This window comes from Lissotriton helveticus, chromosome 8 (assembly GCF_964261635.1).
Source record: "Lissotriton helveticus chromosome 8, aLisHel1.1, whole genome shotgun sequence".
Lineage (NCBI taxonomy): Eukaryota > Metazoa > Chordata > Amphibia > Caudata > Salamandridae > Lissotriton > Lissotriton helveticus.
The window spans coordinates 478,262,583-478,279,418 of NC_136069.1; positions in this window are offsets into that span (position 1 = coordinate 478,262,583).

The following is a 16,836-nucleotide window of genomic DNA, read 5'->3' on the forward strand; positions in this document are numbered from 1 at the left end:
ACTTGAAGGAACTGTCTATTTTTGATTATTTTGAATTCTGACAACTGTATGGTGGATTTTTATCATTTTTGGTCTTGTTTATACAGATAAAATATTGGTTATTTTTCTAAAACTGGTGTGTTGTCCTTTTGTAGTATTTTCACTGTATTACTGTTGGTTATGTGCTAATGCTTTACACACTGCCTCTGAGATAAGCCTGACTGCTCGTACCAAGCTACCAAGGGGGTGAGCAAGGGTTATTTTAGGGGTGAAACTCACTTAACCTGAATAGGAAGAAGGGTCCCTACTTGGACAAAGGTACCTATCTCTGCCAACTAGAGACCCCAATTTCTAAAATTGGTTGTCAGCGGTGAGGATAGGACTTGCGTTTGCACTTGACCTATAGTGATTGGTGTGCACTACTACCATATCGCAGACCATTACGTATCCCATACTGGGTTTTTCCTTTTTGATCTATTTTTGCCTTTCCCTAGTTTTGAACTTGAACTTCTTACTGCATCATATGTCAGTCAAGAGCATTGTTAATTACATTCCTAGAATTGTCTTTTGAGGAGGATAGCTTGGAAACCTACATCGTAAAGAAAGTGAAGGCACTTTGCAAAAACCACAAAGTCCCATTGAGAGGTCTCACCAAAAAGGAGGAGCTAAGAAAGGAGCAGAGGACCTGGGTAGCAGCCAGGAATGCCAGTGGCCATTCTGAGGATCCTAGTGTGGAGACCAGGGAGGCCACTCAAGGGGAAGGTGAGCTGAGGGCTCAGGAGCTGTTACGAGGGGAGGTACCCTCTGGATCAGGCAGCAGTAGTCCCTCTCCAGGTCTATCCCAAGAGGAGCTGGAGATTAGGAGGATAGCCAGGAAGCTTGAGTTGGAGCAGGTAAAAAGACAAATGGAGCTGATGAAAAGGGAAATGACTTTAGCTTATGAGCTTAAAGTGTGGGAACCGGACCTGGACAGGGAAGCCAGGAGTATCTAGGTCCAGCCCAGATGGTGGCATCTAAAGTTTTATGTCCAGTACTGACCATAGAGATGTATACACACACATACACTTGGTGCCCTGCTTCAAGTAGGACAGTTACATACACCAGGGAGTTCAGGATTGTGAGGTAGCTCCAGTGGTGCGCGGTGTCCCTGTGGTCGATTGGGGAACTGGCACAGGGGATCATATTCCTAGTAGTGGGAGGGACACACTACTGACTCTAGATGAGAGGAGCACAGAGAGGGGTTCCCCTATGGTAGAAGCCCTGGTAAGTGAGTATGGAGACCACCCAGAAGAATATGGGTTGAGCAACAGCAACAGTCAGACACTGTCTCACCAGTCTTGCAAGGGGGATGTGGGGTACTTTTCTGAGGCACTGGATGGTTTGGTGAAGGGTAATTTGGTTGACACATGTGAGGGGCTGTGTAATTTGGATGCTGGAGAGCATATGTTCAGTACCTGTTTTCCAGAGCTATGCTAACACCTGGTGGAGTGTGAGTACTCTGACCCCAAGGAACTTGAACTGGAGGCAGACTTTTTGGTGGATTCTGTAGGGTCTGAAGAGGTATCTGGGGGTGATCCTGAAGGAGGTGGCTCAGGTTTCCCCCAACCAAGTGAGGTAGGGGAGGGTTGTGGTAACCCAGATAGGTCCCAGAGTAGTGGGAGGGGTGTAGGGTCCCATGTCCTGTCAGAGTAGAAGGAGTGGGTGTGGGCTGTGTCCAGAGGTGCTCAAAACCCTGTCTCCAGGCCTGGTTGCTTCCATGAGGGAACACCAGGAGGGGGGCCTGGTCTGCAACAGAAGGCAGTCTCCTAAGGGGGATCCCAAGGTGTTAAGTGAGCTGGGGGGCAGTACCTCTCCAGTTGGGAGGGTGCCAGTGGAAGGACCAGTGGGTCAGGTGTTGCCAGCTCTGAGGTCAGAGCACCCCAGGACTGACCCTGGTGAGGCCACTTTTGGCCTGGGGGGTCGTCACGCACTGTCAGGTGGACAGGCTGCGGTAGACCTGTTCCAAACAGGCTCTTGCACAACTCAAGAGCAGGGTGGTCCCTTGGGGAGAGTCGGTGTACTCCCCTTATTAGTCCTGGGTTGCCAGGCACAGGTCCAGCCTGAGGGTGCAGACCCTGGGTTGGAAGATCAGGTTCAGGGTGTGCCCCCTGACCTGGAAGCAGGGGGGTCTGCTAACAGTACCCCTACCGGTTTGTCTTCTGAGGGGCCCTGCTTCAGTTGGTAGGATGCAGAGCCCCAGGAGGTGGGGCAAGGAGAGGGCAGCAGCACCTCTGACTCCTGCCTAGCCTAAGGGTATAGACCCTGGGCTGGTGGACCAGTTATAGGATAGCACCCCTGACCTGGTGGGTGAATTCTATGGGACACCTGTCACAGATGCCCTGACAATTCTGGAATTTGGGGGTACCGCTCCAGGTGGGAGGGTGCTCAGCCCTAGGGAGGAGGACAGCATGTGGGAGAACCCACCCCAGTGCCTTGTTCAGCCTCAGGGTACAGACCCTAGACTGATGTACCAGTTGCAGGATAGCACCCCTGAACTGGTGGAAGAATTGTGCAGGAAGGCTGGCCCAGTCGCCCTGACAATTTGTTTGGAGTCTGGGGATACATCTCCACAGTGGAGGGTACAGGACCCCAGCGGGGAGGACAGGGTGTAGGAGAACCTACCCCAGTGTCCTGGCTTGTCGCAGGGTACAAACCCTGGGCTGGTTGGCCAGTGTCAGGATGCCATAGCAGAGTTACCCCTGGGAGGGGGACAGGAGTCACACCCGAGGGTAGACTGGCCAACAGCACTGTGTGGGCCATGTGGGTACTGTCTGCTTGTTGGGACACATCTGTGAGCAAAGTAAGTTTAGACGCTGCACAAATAGAGTACACAACAAAGTAAGTTTCGGCGCTTTATAGATGGAGTCCACAGGTGAGGAGAAGGGTTCCCCATGGGTTATCTTAGTGGGCCCTGAGAGTATGGCTGAGGGATCCAACTGGGTTTAGCAAGGCGTAGAACCAGAACGTGCCCCGCTGTTGTGGGCCAGGTCTATGTTCTATCACCCCAGGACTGACAGGACGTGAGCCTTCTTGGCTCTCTGTCCATCCGCCCAAACTATCCTGCATTTCTCCTTGAAGCCCAGCAGCAAATCAGACTTTCAGAGCGGGGAACGACACATGAATTCCTCTTGGTCCGCCTTATTGACTTTGGGCAAGTTGCGGCTGGGGGCAGTGCCAAATACGAAAGTGCTCAGTGCTAATTGGGCCTGCGCAGGAGGTCCTGCTGCACCAGGAGCCCTCACAGAGGGGGCTTGGCCCAGGAGGGGCACTTGCGTGACAATTGGGACTCCTGCCTACCTGCTCGACTGCCGCTTGTTATGACTGCTAGCATCACAACTTGGGGAGTGTTGGAGTGGCGATTCCGGAGGAGAGCGCGTTGCCCGCCGTGTATCCTGCGGGCTAAGCGGCCCTGCGTGGACCCCTGGTCCAGTGATTGGAGCTCCCGTGACGCACTGCTTTCCATCAGCGTCCGGGAACAGAATGTGGCGATACTGAGTACGGCAGACCGGGCACTCAGTTGTTGCGGATGAGTGGGCCTGGGGTGGGTGTGGCTCTCCTGAGCAAAGGTACTGGCAGGCGGAGCGTTCCGCGCTGGGTCCAGGCCAGGTGATTAAGGGCCACGCTCACGCTTGGTGCCCCTCCCCCCCTCGGAGCTGAAGACACTGTGCGGGGGCCTGCGGGATCTCATGGTGGAGCGAGCTCGGGGGATTGCGGTCCTTGGGCGGGGCCCCCCTCCATGCGAGTGCAAGCCTGGGCAATTCAGGGTTGTGGAGATAATGGACATAAGTGCTGGCACATTGATACTGCCACGGTGCCCCTAGTGAGTGTGGGGGGCTGCGAGAACCTACAGCTGCACATTTTTGAAGATCCAGAAAGGTTGGACATGCTAAAGAGTAGCCTGTGATGTTGACCTGGCTACGTATTGATTGGTCTTGCACACACCAGCGGCCTATGTAAACTGCCTAACGGTGACCTTGCTGAATTTAGCAGCTGCATGAGGAGACTTATTTGGGCAGCTTGGAACTGATCTTTGCCTGCGGACAGAAGAGTGGTGGGTGTTGTCCTGCTAGACTGAAGACTTTGTGCATGGGGCAGGGGCCCCTGTGTGTCACAGCACCTGCTGAATTAGTTAGTCAGTGAACTTTTTGCTAAGGAGACTTCTCTAGTATGACCAGTGGGTTGGTGAGCTTGGCAAGTGCATGCGCTGGGGATCGCAATGGGCAAAGACAAGCCTCAGAACACGGCTGGCACCAATACAATCACGTAATACACTACGCCCAGGCACCCTCCGCCAGCACCTGGCCAGACAGAATGAGGGGGCAGACCGGGATTCGGGTGGGGGGGAGCCCGGAGCCACCAGGGCGGAACTCATGGTGGCCATACAGGGCTCCAGAAAAGCGCTGGAGGATAGAATAGACACTGTCTCTTTGAATGTGAACCTACTACGTGCGGACCTCTGGAAGGTAGCTGATAAAGTTACGTGCACTGAGAGGGATATAGCGGAATTGAAAGCTGAGGTGGTTACTCTCAAGCAGCAGTTGGCACAGATGACTGTGGTTACGAAGGCCCTGGAGAGTCATGCTGAGGAGGCGGAGGGGAGGGCGAGACGTAGCAACATTTGAGTTCTTGGCATCCCGGAAAGAGCTGAACTGGGGACGCCTGAGCAGTTTCTGGAGCATTGGATTCGTACCTACCTGTGTCCCGAGGGACTGTCGGATGTGTTTGTGATTGAAAGAGCTGGGCTTCAGTGCTGCTCACTGTCTCTGGACCACTATGCAGAGGCGTGGTGATGCTGTATGGTGTGATTTGTTGTGGCAGGACGGGGCTGTGTGGAGGGGAGGTGCTGCGCTACTAGTAGCTTAGATGGGACCTAGAAAGGTGGGGGATGGCTGGCTTAACTGCATATGAAGCAGGAGTACTACAGAACGCCAGCTGGACTTTGTTTGATTTGTGCTGGGTGGGCGGACTGGGGATGCAAGGTTTTCTTTTTGTTTCCTCTGTTGGGCCTGGTGGAATGCTGCGCACGTCCTGGCATGTGCGATGGGTGGGCAAAATTGTTTGTGATGATAGTTGAGCATTGTCCGTGGGTAGGGGATGGGGTGGGTGTTGTTGGTTCAGTTTTTGTTGTGAGGCATTATGATGAGTTGTGCAAAAGAGCATGTCGCTGCAGAAGAGTGTTGAGTCCTGGCGCGATGTTAGACAGGTAGCTCGAATGCATGACCATGGCAGCAGTGGTAACGTTTCTGAGCTGGAACGTTAGGGGTTTAGGCACTTGCACCAAACGCCATAGGGTCCTTTCATTCCTTAAGCGGCATATTATAATGGTTATGTGCTTGCAAGAGACGCATCTGGACGATGCTGGGGCGGGCGTTTGGCAAAAAGGTGGAGGGGACAGGTGTTCCACTCATCGTATTCTACCTAAGCTAGGGGGGCGTTGATTTAGGTGGTACCTGAGGTTCCGTTTACACTACAGTACACCGAAGCGGACGTTGATGGTCGTTACGTGTTATTGTGGGGCAAGCTAGATGGTAAAGATATCAGTATATTAAATACTAACGGCCCCAATGCTGATGACCCAATTTTTTTTGCGGCCCTGCGGGATTTGATCACTGCAGACTTGGACACTCCTCTGATATGGTTAAGAGATTTTAATTGTGTGGTTGACCCGGAACTGGATAGATGCCCCCCTTGAAGGGGTACTAAGCCGTGTATGACTAAGCAGTTGCAGAAACTAATGGGTGACCTGGGTCTCCAGGATATTTGGAGAGCATCACCCGACGCAGAAGATATTCACCTCTTTTACGCCCACTCACAACACACATAGTTGCCTTGGTAGGGTGCTGGCGACAGAGCACCCAGCATTTATGGCAGCAGAGGTAATGCATTTGGTGTGTTTTTTTGTCCGATCATGTGCTTGTGTGCTGCGCAGTGTGGTGGGTAACGGGAGAGCAGGGCCTCCGCGGGTGGCGGCTCCCCGACGATGTTTTGGAGGACCTCGTCGGGAAAGAGGCCACTTCGAACGCATTGACAGAGTATTTGTCCCTTAATTGGGGCACTGCATGTAATAGAGGTCGTGAATGGGATGCGATGAAGGCGGAGATCAGGGGGGCAGCAATGGGGCTGACGAATGGCATTCGGAGGCAGCTACAGACTGAGCTACAGGGTAGGGAAAAAGAATTAGCTAATCTCCGATCAGGACCACAGGGTCACTCAGCGTTTAATACGAGAGCAGGTTGCAGACACTTTTACGAAATATCGCCAGCGGCTACATGCAGAGGGAGATCAAGCAGGTCGCTTGTTAGCCTGGTTATTGCGTAAGGAACAGGCCCCCCTTTTGGTTTCCTGTCATAGAACTCAGTCGGACGAACTGGTCTACGATTGAACAGCTATGCTGGAAGTGTTCCGGCAACACTTGCAGTCTGTATATAGGGTTGACCCCCTGGTAAGTGTGGACCTTTATATTCCTTCCTTGGAGGGCCTTCAATTAAAACAAGTGTTCAAAGGAGTTAGGGCAGAGCTGGATGAGCACATCACTGAGGAGGAACTGCGAGAAGCGATAGCAGTCATACCTAGGGCCAAGGCACACAGAGGTGACAGGCTGCCTATTGAGTATTATCAAGCATACTCGGCGGTCCTGGTTCGACCTTTGTTGCAAACCTTTAAAGATTCCTTTGATAGTGGAATATTGCCTCCTATGAGGCACGAGGGTGAAATTTGTTTGATTCCAAAGCCGGGTGGTGATGTATAGGACCCAGCGGCATACCGACCAAACACAATGATTAACTCAGATATAAAAATCTTATGTAAAGTACTGGGCAAATGTTTGGGGCTGCACGTGTTTCATTTAGTTCATGAGGATCAGTGCGGCTTTATCCTGGGCCGTAGTACGTCTATGACAGTGCGACGGTTGGCGCATGTACTGCACGAGACGCAAGTGGCCCCCGAGGAGATGGCTCTGGTGTCCATCAACCTTGAAAAGACGTTTGATACTGTGGACTGGGGGTATCTACTGGAAATCCTTGGGAAGCTGGGGATGGGGCCACGTTTTTGCAGATGAGTTATAATACTATATACTAATCCTGCGGTGTGTGTGTGTGAATGGGTCAAGCTAGGTCAGTGCAGTGGATGTTGGGGAGGGGCAAATGGCAGGGGTGCTCACTGTCGCCGTTGCTGTTTGCTCTGGCTATAGAGCCCATGGTGATATGGGAAAGACAGGAACTGGGCCGCTGGGGCATACAAATTGGGCACAGTTCGCACCTCATCTCGCTTTATGCCGATGACGCGTTGTTTTATGTTACATCTCCACGCCAGGCCATACCACAATTGTTTGGGTTGAAGGACCAGTTTGCAATTTATTCAGGGCTTCGTATAAACAGGCGAAAATCGCTGGCATTCCCCTTAGCGAGGATGAGAGAGAGTGAGGCTGGAGAGCTGCCTAAACTGGGACTGAGAGGGGAGACAGATCATTTTAGATACCTAGGGGTACAGGTGGCTCATGGGGATACTAGTCTGATCCAGCTGAATATGAATAGGGTGGTTGAGTCGCTAAGACGCTCCGTGAAATTCTGGAACTCGCTGCCATTGTCACTAATGGGTAGAATAGTGGTGGCAAAGATAGTGATGTTGCCAAGATGCCTATATGCCTTGCAAAATGCTTTGTGCCCGATCCCTGCGAAAGTATTTCAGCAATTGAATTCTCTCCTAGTGACCCTGCTTTGGGCAGGGAAGTGTTGCAGGGTTGCGCTACATGTGCTTCAGAAGCAGTATGAGGAGAGGGGACTTGGGGTCCCCAGATTTGAACTTTATTACCATGCGGCGTACCTTCAGCATGCTGTGCAGTTGCTGGATGAAGGTGATCATTGGGAAAAGCGGTTACTTGCCGGGCGAGTGCTGCCGGAGGATCTCCCCATGATTTTGATGGAAGGTGCTGGGGTTAATGCAGAGTTGCTGTATGTGGTTAAGGAAACAGCCTGTTTGTGCCAGAAAACTGTGGAACGAGTGCTGGGGTGGGCTCCCTTCCATCCGGAATTATCAATCTTGCGGTTAGCACTGGTGTGCAGAATAGTGAAAAACATGTCCTTTGAAGCAGGGAGAGAGGGTGGCTGCATGGTGTTAGCAGACTTGTATATTAATGATACCTACCTTACGTATGAGCAGGCGTGTGAGGGATTTGGTCTGCGTCAGGGGCAATATCTTCAATATGCTGGCCTGAAGGAAGTGGCTAAGGTGACATGGCCTGTGTATCCGGCCATGTCCCGGACCACGGACACCCTAGATATTTAGCCAACATGTGGAGGTGGGCGCAGATTGGTGTCTTTGTTGTACAAGGCTATGAGGGCTGATTTGGGTTCTTTGGCCCTTAAGGCTTGGGTTGCGTGGAATGTGGATTTGTAAGAGACGTTGCAGGAAAAAGAGTGGGTGAGAGCATGCACGCTAACACGCAAAGTGTCCTGCAATGCCCGGCTGAATTTGCTTCACTATATTTTTTTGCAACGGGTATACATGACTCCAGTGAGGCTCCACCGTATGGATGCCTCCCTCTGACATGAATGTCCCTAGATGTCATGGAGCCCATACGGCCATCAGCACTGGCTTGATGTAGTAACGCAAATTCGCGGAAGGGTGGGAATCGCACTGGAGGCCACGCCTGAGCAGTGTCTACTAGGGCTGGTACTGCAATGCAAGAAGATAAAAATGGCCAATAAGTTATTACAACTAGCCTGGTACTGGCCAAATCAAGGTTTGCCATTTGGTGGATGGGTGAGAGAGCTCCCTCTTTTGTGAATTGGCTGAGAGATGTAGGAGAGTGGTCATTGGCTGGGGAATTGCATATTAAGGCCTGCCATAGAGACAAAAATCTGGATGAGGACATAACAAGTTGGAGAGAGTTGTGTAAGGAACTGTTGACTCCAAGAGGGTCAGGCTGCAAACAGTCTAGTGAGTCCGATGTGGATAATAGTATGTAAATGCTGGTGCTTGTAAATGTAAATGTAGTTGAGCTTATATAGCGCACAGCTACCCGCAGTGGGTGTCCCGGCGCTTGCTTAGGGAACCCTTCCTGGTATTCCCCTGTGAGATAACAGGGTATCCACGAGGTGAAAGTCAGGCATCCCGCCGCGAGGGGCCGTTGTGGAGATTAAGCAAGCTATTGCCCAGAGTCGCAGAGTGTGAACCCGTGAGTCGAGGAGGCACCGGGGCGAGAATTATCGAGTCCGTGGAATTTTTTTTTTTTTTTTTTAGCCCAAGACCTGCCGAGGTGGGGAATTGAACCCTGGTCCAGGACCAATCTCAGCTTCTGGGTCTGCTGCCTCTAACCCCTGAGCCACACTCTTGTGTCAATCCTAACCCTATTTGTTATATGTTGCTGAATCCGCTGCTAGGCCACAAAAAGTGTAAAAGTATATTTACCTGTGCTAAGCGCTTGGGACTCTCATGCGTGAGCTAAAGTTATGTCGTTGAGTATTGTCTCCAAGGATTCTGCATATGACTGCTCAAGTTCTGTAGAAATTTTACAACTAAAGTTCTTTAAAAAAAAAAGTGCATATGCTCTCCAGGTAAATTATGTTATATATTGGTGTTACCATGATTAGGAAATTTGACTTACTAATAAGTCCTTAGTAAAGGTCACTGAGAGTAACAGGGCCTGTAAATCAAATGCTGCTGATGGGCCTGCAGCACTGATTGTGCCACCCACACAAGCAGCCCTGTAAAGGGTCCTCAGACCTGTCACTGCAGAGTCTGCACACAGTTCGTATCTGCCATGTCGACCTGGTAAGTGCACTCACTTGCCAGGCCCTATTCTTCCCATTTCTTACATGTGAGTCACCCCTAAGGTAGGCCCAAGGTACCCCTGTTAGCAGGATGCATTATATGTGAAAGGTAGGACATGCCCTGATGTGTGTGGCATGTCCTGTTAGTGAAATACTGCCAATTTAGGTTTTTTTCACGGTTGAAAGGCTATCTGTCCCATAGGATAGAATGGGGAGTTTACTTATAACATCTTATAAGTATAACTGCCCATGGGAACAAGATAGGAAAGGGGAGTTTAGTATGCCTGCACTCATACTATAAAGATGCATCTTTTAGTAAGGATGACTGTTATATGCTGGGTTTGAAAATACCACTTTTAGAAAATGGATATTTTATTGCTTAGCCATCCAGTGTGCCTCTACTAGGCTTGTGTATAGACTGTCTGGCTTTGGAGTGACAGGGGCTGTGGATGTGCATTCTCTCAGACGGCCACTGAGAGGGGGGGGGGGCTGATGTGTGTCCTGCCTTTTATGAATGAGTCAGGGCTCGGCTGAATAGACCTGGGCTGCATTTAGAGTAGTGGAAGGACTTTTTCCTAGAACCTGTAAAGGCCTGGTCTGCATTCAGAGTGGTGGGAGGAGATTTCCCTTGGAACTGAATAGGCCCTGTCGGCCTTGAACAATGCTGTCTCCACCTCCTGCCAGGAAGCTGCACCAGAGGGGACAGAACCGGGTTTGGCTGGGCAAAGAGCTTCTCTGCCACCAGAGAACAAAGGAATGTGTGCTATAAAAAGTGGGGCCCAGGCCCCAGAATTTTAGATTACTGCTGAACTAAGGAACGTACCAGGAAGGAGTGCTGGAAAAGCTGTCAGGAGGAACTGCCACTTTGCTGCGTGCTCTGCTGTGTTGGCCTGCTGCTTGCTGCTTCTGTCTTCGGCAGGGAAAAGACTGGATTGTACTTTTATTATCCTGCTGTTAGAGTTTTCTCCAAGTGCTTGAAATAGAGCTGCCTCCTTTTGGAAATCTCAGGGATATAAAAGACTTAGAACTCTTTGGGACTTAGAATACTACCAAGAAGAAGAGCTGGAGAAGCTGTGAGGAGGAACAACCACTTTGCTGTGTGCTTTGCTGTGTTGGCCTGCAGTGGCTGCTTCTGTCTTGGGTAGTGAAAAGACTGGATTAAACTTTCTGTAACTTGTTTGTGTGAGATTCTCCAAGGGCTTGAGGTAGAGCCTTCCCCCTGTTCAAGAAGTCTCAGGAACAGCAAAGACTTCAAGTACATCTGCTATCAGCACTGGGGACTGTGTAGTGGGTGATGCAACAGAAAAAAAGCAACCTGATGCCATCAATGTCGCCACTGCCGACTCCATATCCTGAAGGTACCGCAGAGGGCACCGCCACACTTCACCCCACAACAGCTGTTCTTACTGATGACACCATTGAGCTGCATCTTGCACTGCGACCTGTGGGCACCGCACTCCACACTGCCTCGCTTCACACCACCGCTCTGGTATCACCGACGCTCCCCGCTGACATTGACGCCGCTGCTTGCATCATGGTTCGGGGGCACCCCTCATAAGTTACCACTCTCATCCCGCAACGCAGCCTGACCTACCGACACAGGTGACTCTAGGTCATCAGCCGATGACAGAGCTTCTACAACAACGCCACCGTGGCCCTGGTCTCACCGATGCCGCTGGATGACTGTCAGCAAGCCACCTGCTCCGCGACCTGAGGGCACCGCACACCACACAGCTGAACTTTGCACCACAGCCCCGCCGACTGCCGACTGAGGTACTCCGACTTCAACCGCAAGGAGTACGTTCTGCAACATGTGTGACTTCAAGGGCCTGACGACTCCTGTTCCGTCATCCGGAACTGACGTCTGCGGACGCCGGCTCTTTGGGGCTCAACGAGAGGTCGCAGACGCCTTGCATTTCCAAAACGTTTTGATGGTCTTTCCGATATCATTGCTGGCCCGCAACGCCTCGGTCAGCCACAACTGTTTGGATTTGTTGTTCATGATGCCGTGATAGCCCCAAACTGAGCTATCGACTTCAAGGAACTGTATTTTAAGTCTATTTTTGATTATTGAGAATTCTGAGAAATGTATTGAGGATTTTTTAGCGTTTTTGGTCTTGTTTGCACAGATAAAGAATTAGTTATTTTTCTAAAACTGGTGTGGTGTCCTTTTGTGTGTTTTCACTGTATTACTGTTGGTTATGTGTAAAATCTTTACACACTGTCTCTGAGATACGCCTGACTGCTTGTGCCAAGCTACCAAGAGGATGAGCCGGGGTTATTTTAGGAGTGTAACTCCCTTACCCTGACTAGAAAGAAGAGTCCCAACTTGGACAAAGGTCCCTACCTCTGCCAACTAGAGGCCCACATTTCTAACAGCATGCAAAACGTAATTTCCAGTTATTTCTGTGGAGCAGGAACCAAGCATGATAAAAGGTAATCTATGCCCATCCACTGCTGCCGATGTGATTGAGGTACTATTTCATCTCCCACTCCCCCGCCTGCTGCTCCTTCCATAACGTTTGTCTGTGTATCTATAATGTCCTCAAGCGTCTTCTAAAAGTGTTGTTTCAAACCTTGCTTTCTTGGCACATGGTCCATGCTTCTAGATGCAAACAGTTAACAATTACTGTTTTTGACGCAAATTTCTATTACTGTCAAACAAAACGTGTACTATTCTCCAATGGCTGTCTCTTTCCCAAGCTTCAGCTGGTGTTTTTTCTCGCAGGTGTCGCCCTTTATAAACCAGATGTTGATTGAAATAAAAAATGTATATTGGTGTCCCTCTCTTTTGCTCTGGACACATGCCAAAATGTCTGTCCCAGCTGTAGGTTATTTCCACAAGTCCAAAGCCTCTGTGTTCAAGGCACAGGACATTGGGGCTTTCAAAATAAAATCGTTACGTTTGAACAGTTATTTTCGTTGAGTATTTTGCCGATCTGGGAGCTGCACCAGCCTCAACCTTATAACAACGTTTTATGTACTTCCGGCTTGTTCTTATTCATTGCCCTACTTTGTAATCACTGTCATGCGTGTTCATTTTCCAGATGTCAGCCATACTTTGCAAACAGCAGAAATTACACCATTCTTTTAGGATTCCAGTGACCTCTGAACTATATCCATCATCATGGAATCAGTCTATAAGGTTGTCATGTTATGTAAAGAAGCATGACCGATTTGGTCTTATTTATATGAACTGTTGTCAGAAGTCGTCCTGTTATCTCTTACCAGTGCCTCAAACATGCCCATCGCTGCTTATCCACACAACTAGACAATATTAAAGTAAAATAGCTAGTAATGTAAATCAATGGGTTGCTTGTCGACCCAGTAGTTTAACAGTTTAAGTGCCTGTTGAGAGGCTTGCAGGTCACAGATTTAAATCCCAGAGTAGAGAACTCAAATTTTAAGAATGCAGAGGTTGATCCGGGTTATTGTAATATGTATCTAAGTGTGTGAAAAAATTCAGTGTTTGTTCTTTACAAATTAACCATGGTGTTAGCCATTGCGGGGCAAATTCATAAAAAACAGTGCATCCTTGCTGACATGGGCATGTTCCTAAGATTTGTGTTGATTTGCTTTATCTTGAGGAAATTGCAAAACGAACCATGTGCACCTGGAAACCTATGGTAGTCATAATTTTTTTGTCAAAATCAGAAATTATTGCTGTCTGGTTTGCTAAAGACATCTTGGGCTCATTCAGAAACCTTCCCTGGGAATGTATTCCTTCCATTGCTTACCATTGGCTCTGTGGTTTGTAGCTCACATTTTCTGGCTTCATATTTGCTGGCTTCAATTGTTTGAGGCTGTCCAGATTCAATTCATTTGTACCAAAGGACAAAGCTTTTTCACACTACGTCTCCTTGTATTCTTCCATGAGTCCTCCTTTCTCTAAACAGGCCTGTACATCTGGTTCTCATGACAGAGGTAAAAAAAGCAGACAAAGCAGAAAGGTAACCCTTGAGCGTACCCTGCTGGGCAAGGGTTAGAATGAATAAAAGGACAGTAGAAGGAGAAGCAGAAAGAGGGTCAATAGACCTTTCTGTACAGTATAATACAAATGTCTGTCAACGGCAGGCGCATAGCGTCTTAGTGGAGGGCTGCCTGGCCCCCAGAATATCATTACAGACTTCGGGAGGAAGGTCAAAAGCTATCAACTGTCACCGCTCAATCTCTATGCATGGAGGCGCAGAGTTGACAGGTTTGGGTGGAGAACCTGCCCCTGCTGCTGCGACAGACGATCTTTCCGAAGGGGCAGCCTGATCGGAGGATTGATACTCATTCTCAGAAACTCTGGATATCAGACTCTCCTCACCCAGTCCGGATCCACAAGAATGACTTAGGCCCGGTTGCTCCTGATCTTCTTCAGAACCCTGGGCAGGAGTGGCATGGGTGGAAAGGCATACAACAGGCCTGAGCTCCACTCGCAATAAAAAATGTCACTGAGTGATATCTGCCTTGGAAACTTCAGCACTCAGTACTGTTGACACTGCGCATTCTCTTTGGAGCCAAACAAACCTAACCAAAGTTCTCCCCACTGCTGAAAGAAACCTTGTACCACCTACCACCTCCGACTGGAGCCGCCATTCGTGATCAGCTAGGCATCGACGGCTGAGTTTGTCCACCCTGGCATACAGAGAACCTACCAGGTGTTGAAGCACCAGGGTTATTGACGGCTGTTCCAGGCATGTCCAGAGACTCAGGGACTCTTGACAAAGGGTCCATGACTCTCCCCCGACCTGCTTCTGACAGTACCACATGGTGGTGGTGTTGTCTGTGAACACCAGCGCCAACTTCCCCTTGACAGAGGGAAGGAATGCTTTCAATGCCAACCGAATTGCTAGAAGCTCCAACAAATTTATGTGGAGCCCCCTCTCCGCCGGGGACCAGTGTCCCCTGATCTCCTCCTCTCTCGGATGGCCACCCCATCCCAGACTCATCTGTCATGACTGTGAGATATGGTTGGGAAAGGTAGAGGGGCCTGCCATTGACCCAATCGTGGTTTATTAACCATAACTGCAATCTTTTGCAGTTCCTTCCGATAGCTGAACCACGTTGGTGAGATTTCCTCGATGCTGGGCCCATTGGAACTTCCAGTACCACTGCAGAGCCCGCATAGGCCACCTGGCATGTCTTATCAACAGGATGCAGGAGGCCATGAGGCCCAACAGCCTCAGAGTCAGTCTCACTGAAATCCAATATAGATGATGAAATATTGGAATTATAGCCTGAATATCTTGGACTTGATACTCGGGGGATAAGCCCAAAACTTTGCTGTGTCCAGAACAGCCCCAATAAAAGGGAGCGTCTGAGAAGGAGTCAGGTGTTACTTCGGCACGTTTATAGAGAACCCCAGTAAATGCAAAAGGTTTGCCGTAGTCTGAAGGTGGAAGGTGACAGCCTGGGGCAAGGACTCCTTCAACAGCCAGTCGTTGAGGTAGGGGAAGACTGACATCTCCACCCTGAGCATATGAGCTGCGACCACCGCCATCACCTTGATGAACATCTGTGGGACACTGGTAAGGCCGAAAGGGGAGCACATTAAACTGAAAGTACTCGCAGCCTATTTTGAACCGCAGGTAACGCCTGTGGCCCAGCAGGATGGGAAAAAACCGGGTCTCGATGCTGAGGCTCTCGCCAACTATAGGCCAATTTCGCTTCTTCCGGCTCTAGCGAAGATCACGGAATAACACGTCCACGGTGTCCTGTCGAGCTTTTTGGAAGCTAACAACCTGCTCCACATATCCCAATCCGGTTTCCGTCCTAATTTTAGCACGGAAACGGCTTTGCTGGAGGTTACTGAGATCATCAGGGAGACCTTGGATGTCGGCGGCAGGGCCATGTTGGTCATGTTGGACCTATCGGCGGCTTTCGACACCGTCCCCCATAAGGCGCTTTTAGTTAGGCTGTATGACATCGGCCTTAGGGGGACGGTGCTCAGGTGGTTTACATCTTTCCTTGAAGGCCGCCGCCAGACGGTCTGGGTTCCCCAGAGTTCTGCCGAGATGCCGCCACTGGGAGTCGGGGTTCCACAGGGTTCTGTGTTGAGCCCCACATTGTTTAACATCTTCATGTCCCCTTTGGCGGCCTTGGTGGAGGCATACGGGGCCCAGATCGTCTCCTATGCCGACGATACGCAACTCCTCTTCACATGCGGGAAAGACCAAGAGTTTGATGGAGAGAGAATTCGGGACTGTCTTGCATTGGTCTTCGACTGGTTCCAGCGGAACAGTCTGAGGGCCAACTCAAGTAAGTCTGAGGTTCTATTCTTTGGTTGCGTCGCTGATCCAGAGTGGCAGCATTGGTGGCCGTCCGACATGAGCCCTCCGGCACAGTCCTCCTTGGTGGCTAAAAATCTGGGTGTCAAGCTTGACAACCAGCTGTCGCTGAGAACTCACATTCTTGGTCTGGCTGGCACCTGTTACGGAATCTTGAAAATGCTCCGTAAATTCCTGCCTCTGCTGTCTGAGGAGCACAGGAGGATTACTGTACAGGCTCTTGTCGGTTCAAGGTTAGACTATGCTAATGCCCTCTTTCTTGGCCTCCCTGACTACCTGGTTCAGCGCCTACAGGTGGTGCAGAACTCTGCCGCCCGGGCTATTTTTGGCCTGCGCAGACGAGCCCGAGCTTCCGGGCTGCTACAGGCGCTACACTGGCTGCCTATCCGGAAGCGGATCCAGTTTAAATCCCTGACTTTGATGCATAAAGCCTTGTTTGGATCAGGGGCTGGATATCTGCGGCGGAGACTGGCTTTCTATCGACCAGTCCGTTCCTTGCGCTCGGAATCCCTCTTTAAAGCGGTGGTCCCGCGGGTGAGGAAGGCCCGCGCGGGAGGGCGTTCTTTCAGCTGCAGAGCGCCCCAGTTGTGGAATCTGCTTCCCCTTTCACTTCGCAGCACTGCCAATTTGCTCCAGTTCAGGAAGGACCTGAAGACCTGGCTTTTTAATCTTTAGTCTGTTTTCACTGTTTATTGTTGCCACTGTTTTCCCTTTCTGTTTCCTCTTTCATTTTCGCTGTGTTGTGTTATTTTTACTCTGAGTTGCAGGTGGAA